The 8192-nt window shown below is 37.9% G+C and overlaps 1 long non-coding RNA gene across 1 annotated transcript; it reads left to right on the forward strand.

Moving 5' to 3' along the window:
- The first annotated feature begins 3071 nt into the window (after window positions 1–3071).
- Window positions 3072–6834, forward strand: LOC104466287. The gene is made up of 2 exons (XR_727599.1): window positions 3072–3197; window positions 5480–6834. It is a non-coding gene; the product is annotated as an uncharacterized LOC104466287 (long non-coding RNA).
- The last annotated feature ends 1358 nt before the right edge of the window (window positions 6835–8192 follow it).

Raw genomic sequence — 8192 nt, forward strand, 5'->3', positions numbered from 1 at the left:
TTTTTAATTACTGAATATATTTTTTAGGACAAAGGAAATGTATTTGTGTTACTAACACAGTTATTGACTGAAGTTTAAAATCCCTTAAAATTGTGCATGGACATTAATTAAAGTTGTTGGCCATGGATGTTACATGGTGATCACGAACTCATTTGTACATAAATGAAGCGAATCCTGCATGCCATGCTTTCCCAAGTTCACCTTTAGAACCTGCTAGACAGTCCTACAGTAAGGGCAAATGAAATGTGCTCTACATCGACACATTCTGCAAGATGGGATTGAGATGTTTTATTACACAGGTCTGTTAGACTGTATACAATGTCTTTAAATGCTTTGATTTTCAAGATTGACTTTAGTTTTTCAGTAGGCTGCAAAGTAGCTTTCATCCAGGTGTTGCAAAAGCAGTAGGCGTGTGTGAAAACTAGCCATGGCTATAAGCCATGTTATGGTGTTAGAGATGAGCATTACAGTAGAGCTTTTCAAGAGGTTTTGGGGCTTCTAAAATGAGCCAAATCACTTGACTTTCAGTGTTTTGCTGGGTATTTTACTGAGAAAATTATACATGTTTTCATATTATTTTTCTGTAACTGGGTGTACAAAAATGTAGTCATACTGCCAGCTGTTCTGGAGTAACTATGGTGGATGTTTGTAGTTATATATTTGCAGCCTTCATAATAATGCGATAGCTGCACAGTGTACCTGCAGTCCACACAGAGGTTGTAATAAAAATATGTGTAGGAAAAATTACCTGGTGATTTACAGACTTGCATCCTAGATTACCTAGAAATGCACTCAGTTTCGATGCTGATGTGTCAGTGCAGGAGTACTCATGTCGGTTTGTTCCTGCACTGGGACTGAAGCACATTCCTTGGTCCCTGTGGACTTTTTGCTTCCTATCAGTAGTTGATACAAGAGAGCTGTGTTCTAGTGGGAATTACATCCCGCAGACAGGGGATTCTGAAGCACAGTCTGAGGCAGAGTTAAAAATAGCACAGCTGAAACTATCCTTTCTAATTAAGCTGACAGTTTTGGTAGTGGTACAGTAAATGTTGCAGGCTAGCACTTCTGCACAGGCAGCTGGATTACTCTCCTTCACATCTGGTAAATTAATATCCACAGTTGGTAAGTCTCAGACTTCAGAAAAATAGAAGCAGCAGTTTGTTAGAGAACTGGTGAGATCAATAGGGAATTTTGTACAGCTGTCTGGGATATATGAATGCAGCAATGGATGAAAACAAATAGTTTTTGAGAGTACTTTATATCTAAAGTAGTACAGTAAGACATTGTCGAAAGTATCAGCACAGAATAATATACCAGTTATATTTTGCATCAAGTAATTGTATGACTTGTGTTTCATTTGGGAAATTATGTGCCTCAATTTGTAGAAACGTAATTTGAAACCAGTTAGAAATGCTATAATTTCATATGGATGGCTGGTCGGGTTTAATGGATCAGATTCTGTCTTCTGAAGCCCAGAGCCTTTTGTGCTTGCATGGCTTGAGATGCTGCTTTTGAGGACACTTGAAGCTGAGGTACTGCTGAAATTTTTAGCAAGGTGCATGGAACTTTGAAGATTGTGGAAGTATTGCTACTCTTAGGCAGCTGGGGATTTGTTACTCTAATTACCAATTTGTCTTTAGGGTAGATAAACTGTTTTAGCTTTCCTTCTGCAGCAAGCTTAGGTAGAGATTTTGGGCTGCAGAGGTGAGCTACCTTGGATGTGCATGCACTACTCTGTATCATTTCTTTGACTGCCAGATGGACTTGTATTTGTAAAACTTTTAGAGTTGGTTTATTGCAAAACAGTCCAAAATTATAATGTTGCAAAGGTGACTTAAAGTGTCTTTTTTGCCTTTTATTGTTCTGGGCTCTTGTCTCTGACTTGCAGCACATTGTCACCTACCTGAACGTTGATTTGTTTCTGTCCTTGTGCTTACAAAAGCACTTAGTAATAAAACATGTACCGTACAGACGACTAATTAGATTGCGTAGTCAAAAAGCAGATTAATTTTCTTAATCTGTGTTGTTTAACTCCACTGTCCTGCATACTGTAGCTGCAGTGATGCTGTTTTGCATTGATCTAGTGTTGAAGTGTCAAAACTGTTAAATCCAGTATGGTGTTATAAAAATTTAATAGACCTTTAGAAATTCTTTGGGTCGTAATTCTCTAAAGCAGCTGCTAGTATCTAATAGCTGAGAAGATTCTTTTCTCCCACCTTACTGATGTTTTTGTCAGAAAGCAATAATGAGCTAAAGGTTTTGAAAATGTGGTGTTTTGAGAAATACTCAATCTCTGGAACACTTCCAAGATCTGAACTTTAAGCAATTAGCAGTTGCTGTTTCTGTTTACTTTGGTTAGCTATACAGGTACTCTGCACTTTTATAAATTAGTTCTTACAGAAGGGAAATACTTAGATGAAAGAGTTAGATATTTGCACTTTTGAACATGAGGCTTTCCTTACTGTGGGTAAAACAAGTTGTGATTTTAAATGTTAGTTGCTAGCCTAGTCCAGCTAGCATCCAATTCCAGAATATTTTAACTTCACAGCCCCAAAGATCTTTGGGTCCCTGCCTATAAATGCTGAGGCAAAACAGAAGGAAGCCTGGGTGTGGATCTGGTATGCCTTAAGAGGAGCCACATGCGTCCAGTTTCGTTTGGGAAACTCCTAGTGGCCCAGTGCTAGATGGCTTCTCCGGGCACAACCTCTCTGATTCTTCAGACTGTATTTTGTTCAGGGAGGCATTTCCTCTGAGGAGAAATGGAAGGCTGAATGGAAATATCTGTGCACTAAAACTGAGCTGCCAGGGGAGCTTTACACCATTTATATTAAGTGAAATGCTATGTTTAACATTGTGTAATTTATGCTTTGAAACATATGGTAATTTACTACAGGAAAATAAATTAATTTTACATCACACTTTTCAGGCGATGAATATTTTTTAGATGTCCAATCTGGCAGCAGTTACCATTTCTTAACCTGTCATTGATTCATAACTAAAAAATTTTTGAAAACCTCACACTTTGTAATATAAACAAGAATGTTGATGCTACCTTGCTTTAACAATTTTTAGGTCTGTCGTATGCAAGTCACACAGTTGGTTTCACACCACCAACTTCACTGACTAGAGCTGGAATGTCTTATTACAATTCCCCAGGCCTTCATGTGCAACATATGGGACCATCCCATGGCATTACAGTAAGTATTTGAAGTAGTAAATACGCATTACCACTGTCAGTTTGGTTTTTAAAAGTTATAATTGCTTGTCCTTAAGCTGTTTTACAAAACATTTTTGTAAATGTTTGATTTTGTCTCCTTATTCCAAGATAATCTATTGCTGATCTCTTCAATCCTGTTTTTCCTCTTCACCCCTCAGAAACTGATTCTTTTTGGAGAACCTTATTTTCTGCAACAGAGTAGGATGTATTATCATCTTAAGGACAGTAATAGGCATCATCTTATGGATCAGCAGGCAGGGTGTGAGAAGTCATGTTCTAAGCTGCTAAGGCTATCCTGGGAAGTAAAAACATTGCTTTAATTTTTCTCCTAGTCTCCACCATCTGACGGATGAGTCATCTGAGGTTGCTCCAAGCTCAGGTTTTCTTCAAGATGACACGTAATGCTACCATCATGTCACTGTAACTCTTATTTTCTATTCTCATTGGCAAAGAAGAAAGTTAATGTAAACATTTGTTAGGGCAGTTTCTCGTATCTTTCAACTAAATTTATTTCCTTTTTAACTGCGATGTTTGATGCATTTCTGCTTAATCATGTTTCTTCTAAATATTTGTGGATTTTAATGAGCAAACAGAGCCTAAATACTAACCATTTGGCAAAATACCTTATAGTTGTTGTATCAAGACCATTTTGATTTTTGTCAACAGGTATGGTAGTATGTAAATATCCTGCAAGGTTTTTGCGAATACTTATCATTCTCAGATGTGAAAACATGTTTCAATAGAATTTTTACTATAATGCTAAAATATCTCTGCTTCTAAAATTGTTTAGGTGAGCATGCAAAGATAATTGTTAACTTAATTGAGCAAAGATTGATGGGAATGCTACAGTGGTGGGTAGAGCAGGAGGGAAGCTGGAGCTGAGCTGCAAGGTAGAATCCTGGTCCGGGTTCAACCCCCTGCTATGTGTCACATGAGTCAGTCCCCAGAAGATCTTTAGGCTTCTGGAATACCTGAAACCTAATTTTATAAGTAAGTTTTTTCAAGGAACTTGTTCAATCTCTGAAATACTACTCTTTTTGAAACTGTAAATTAATTAGTGTCATGTTGAGTTGCTATGAAAAAGGTCATCTTCAGGACAAATTACTAATTGTTTTGAGAAAGATGTCGATAGGTAGCTCTTGGCTTTGTCTCAATACTAAAACCAGGTTCCTTCATATTATTAGATGTATGCAAATGCAATAAACTATTTTAAGTGTTTCAGAGACATCAGTCAATTGTCAAGAATACCTTGGCTTTTTGTAATCTATTGTTCATGGTTGTGCAGAAAAATAGATACAATATACATTATTTGACTAAACTGCAGTTTGATTCTTGAGTCTTAATTTTTGATCTCCGTTACAGAATAAATTGGCTTTACCTGTAGTACATTTGGTACAGCACTGTAATCATGCTTCTCCCAGAGTTGATCACCTGTGGTCACCTGTGGGTGGGTGGTTTTTCATGACATGAGGTTCTTGATTAATGCTAACTGGATGGGTAAGTAGTGAGCATTTGGGTCTGGAAAGCGCAGAAGTTAGTGTTGTGCAGTGTAATTTATATGTTTACATTGCTAACGTTAAAGATTTCCCCTCTCTACTGGTTTGTAAAGATAAAGTAGGTTTAAAATCTTTGTGTTTAAATGTGGAGGTTGTTGCAAATCTGTCCTTTCTGTTGAGGTGAGCTCTCTAACAACTGCTTCACTCCTGCAGCTCAAAGGCTTGTAACCTTTTTTTTTTTTCTTTCCCCTCCAAAGAACAACTTCTATTTGGTCTTGCTCAAGTCAAAACATTTCCACCCACACTCAGGTACCATGTAGTCTGGACTTTATATGCTAGCAGCGTAAAGGTTCATCAACACCTACTAGTTGGGCAAGCACAGCTAGGCAGTGCTGTCTCTACAGCATCTCTCATTTCTTTTTAGGTTGCTGGTCGTCATAGGTAAACGTATCTTCAGGTTGTGTGTCTGTGTTCATTTCCTGCAAGCTGAAAGGAAGGACTGTATGTTCTATTTGATCTCAAACGTATTTCCCCTTTCCTTTGCTACTCTATTTCAGAGTAACGTTTATTTTATGTAAAAGTTGTATTGTGATTCTTGCAATGTTTTGAAATGGATTCTTCTCACATAATTGTTTGGATTTTTTGTGTGTTGGGTTTTTTTTGGTTTTTTTTTTTTCCTTTGTCAAGCTCAAGACATTGATTAGAGGAATTGCACCTGAAGTTGTTCAGGAGTGTGTTAAACATAATTTCAATATTTGTTCTGCAGAGGCCTTCACCACGAAGAAGTAACAGCCCTGACAAATTTAAACGTCCCACTCCTCCTCCTTCTCCAAACACGCAGACCCCAGTGCAGCCACCTCCGCCACCACCTCCACCACCTGTGCAGCCTACGGTCCAATCCGCAGCATCGCAGTCAGCCACTTTTCAACATTCAGTGCATCCCTCCTCTCAGCCTTAGTGCATGTGCTCAGCAGTCTGTATGTCAGAAGTGGACTCATAACATGGAGCAGTTTACTAAAAGCCAAAGGCTTATTTGGCATATTTGGATTTGACTTATTTGCACTGAGGTTATATAGGCTTCACTGTTAATTGTGTTGTAAACGTTTGTATAAAATGCAGCCAGTGTTGTGGGTCTACAACACTAACTTAACAAAGTTTTCCATCAGTGTTTACTTGAACTACGTGTATGTCCATTCTCTGGCTGGAACATTTGCTACTCTGTTTGGTAATACGGCATTACGTCGTTTTGCTTGGCTCCAAAGCTTCATTTTCCTGGCTTTTAGGTTTGTAAAATTTAAAGGGATACCTTTTTATATTTTTTCATGACAATTTGCAGAAAATTAAAGGCATGATGGGCTATATGATAAATTCTGAAATATTACAGTGTTTACCAAGCTTATGGAAAATCAGCACTATGTTTCAGTCATTTGAAATACCAGCTTCTAGTGCAAAGTGAGTCAGACACCCTAATTAGTGCCCAAGACACATTCTCTATGGTATTACGTAGTAAATAAGCTTAATTCAGCACAGAGGACACATCCATACTTCTCCTGTTTAAAAGCACCTCAAACATATGGTACAGTCTGAATTTTACAGTGAGGTGACTAGCTTGTTGGAGTCTGTGGAATGTACCGTTCATGGACCTTAAGAACTGATGATTTCACTTGACATTTGTTAACCTGTAAGCTGCCCATACTGTGTGAGCTGTCAGAATTAATGTTGGTAAGTGTGGTCCTGCCCACAGGTTACTGATGGCTGGTTAAAGTGTGCTCTTTGAATTTTTTGCTGCAAAAGGCAATGTGATTGTAGAGAACAGCTGATAATAATTTTTTTTCTTGTTAAAATACATTAGTTGTTGAATCCCCTGAAGCAAAGTTTGAACAGGTATTCTAAATGTTCTAAAGTCTGTTAGAAAATAAGTTTCAAGATGAGTATTGGCCTAACAGCCAAAATATTGTATTGCTTGGTAGAAACAGAGTACAAGAAAGTAGCACAACATGGCACTAATGAATGCTTATTTAGCAGCCTAAGCCGGTACAATGTATAAAGAAATGTATTCTGAATACATTCTTTCCATTCATTTAGCACAAATAAATTGGTTTCACTTTGCAGTGGAACAAAGTGTCACTTCTTGATATCGACATCTTAGTTATATTTTTCCTGAGGTTCCTGTTGAGTACTGAAGTTTATATAGTATTGATGATTTTAAGTGTTTTACCTCATATATATGGATATGTGGGCCATGGAAAATGACAAGAGAATGTTTATTTTATGAAAATATGTATCTGGCTATAATCAGAGCAGAACATGAGTTTTATCTTTTGTTTACAAAAGTTTGTTTGACATGCCTAATGCTTTATTAAGGACATTTTTAAGAAGGAAGTACAGCATTCTGGCAATATACTAACACTTGTACGTAAATTTTCATGTTTGCTGCTCACCTATGCAGTAAGAATTGCAAACTGAAAATCTTGGTAAAATTAGTGCTCTAAATCAAAACAGTAGGTTAACGTAATGTTGAGAAAGGTTCCGCTTAAGGCAAAACTAGAATTTCTTTACTGTAGGTATGTAGTTGCAGCTCTGAGAGAATTTAGAGAAATGCATATATAGTCTCTTACATTTCTTAAACCAATTTGGGATCAAGTGCATTGTCAAATTATATTAGTAGTGGTAGTGACTCTCCAATCAAGTGATTCTCAAGATTGTGGCAGACCTAAAATTTGACCAGTGCTTCCATCTGAAAATAATTGACCATAGCAGATGCTCACCTTTCCATAGAGGAAACTCAGCTGTGAGCATTGTAATTAAACAGAGCTCCTGAGTCAGTGGCAGGATTGCATGTGAGAAAATTGCAGGCAGTCAGAGGTGGGACTAAGGTCAAGATAGGATTGGTTTAATTTGATGCTTGTCCTTTTGTAAACATAAGATGAAAAAAAATATGCCTTTATAAGTAGGATTCCAGCTTTAGTATACCACTATTTAACACGGTGCCCTCCTTTCTGAAGTGCTTTGAGATTCTCAGATGTATAGCTCTATAGAGTGTGAGCTCACAGTGGTGATAGCATAATTGGGCAGGGGGAGAAGGGGGAAGGCCTTTGACAGTGTTGTTTTAAGATCTTAAAATGGAAAATTGACTAGAATAATTACGTTTGAAGCATATTCCAAAACTGAATTTGTGTAACCCCAGTTCAGCTGCTCTTCTGAAGTGGTGTTGTGGTTTAGAAAGGCCAGAGGGACAGTCCGTTGCTAAACACCTGGTGGGCTGAGGCAGGGACAGGGAGGGTTTCACTCACCACTTAGGGTCACGGGCAAGAAACCAACACGACTTGTAAAGAACAAGAAAAACAATTGAATTTATTAACTATTTACAACAAGAACCAAGATGCTGAGAGAGAGAAACCACATCTTAAAAAGGCACTTCTCCGCCCACCCCTCCCTTCTTCCCAAAGCCCAAAGGCTTTGTTCTGTACCTCCCCCCG

Source organism: Pterocles gutturalis, unplaced genomic scaffold, assembly GCF_000699245.1.
Source record: "Pterocles gutturalis isolate BGI_N339 unplaced genomic scaffold, ASM69924v1 scaffold15909, whole genome shotgun sequence".
In the NCBI taxonomy this organism is placed as follows: Eukaryota; Metazoa; Chordata; class Aves; order Pterocliformes; family Pteroclidae; genus Pterocles; species Pterocles gutturalis.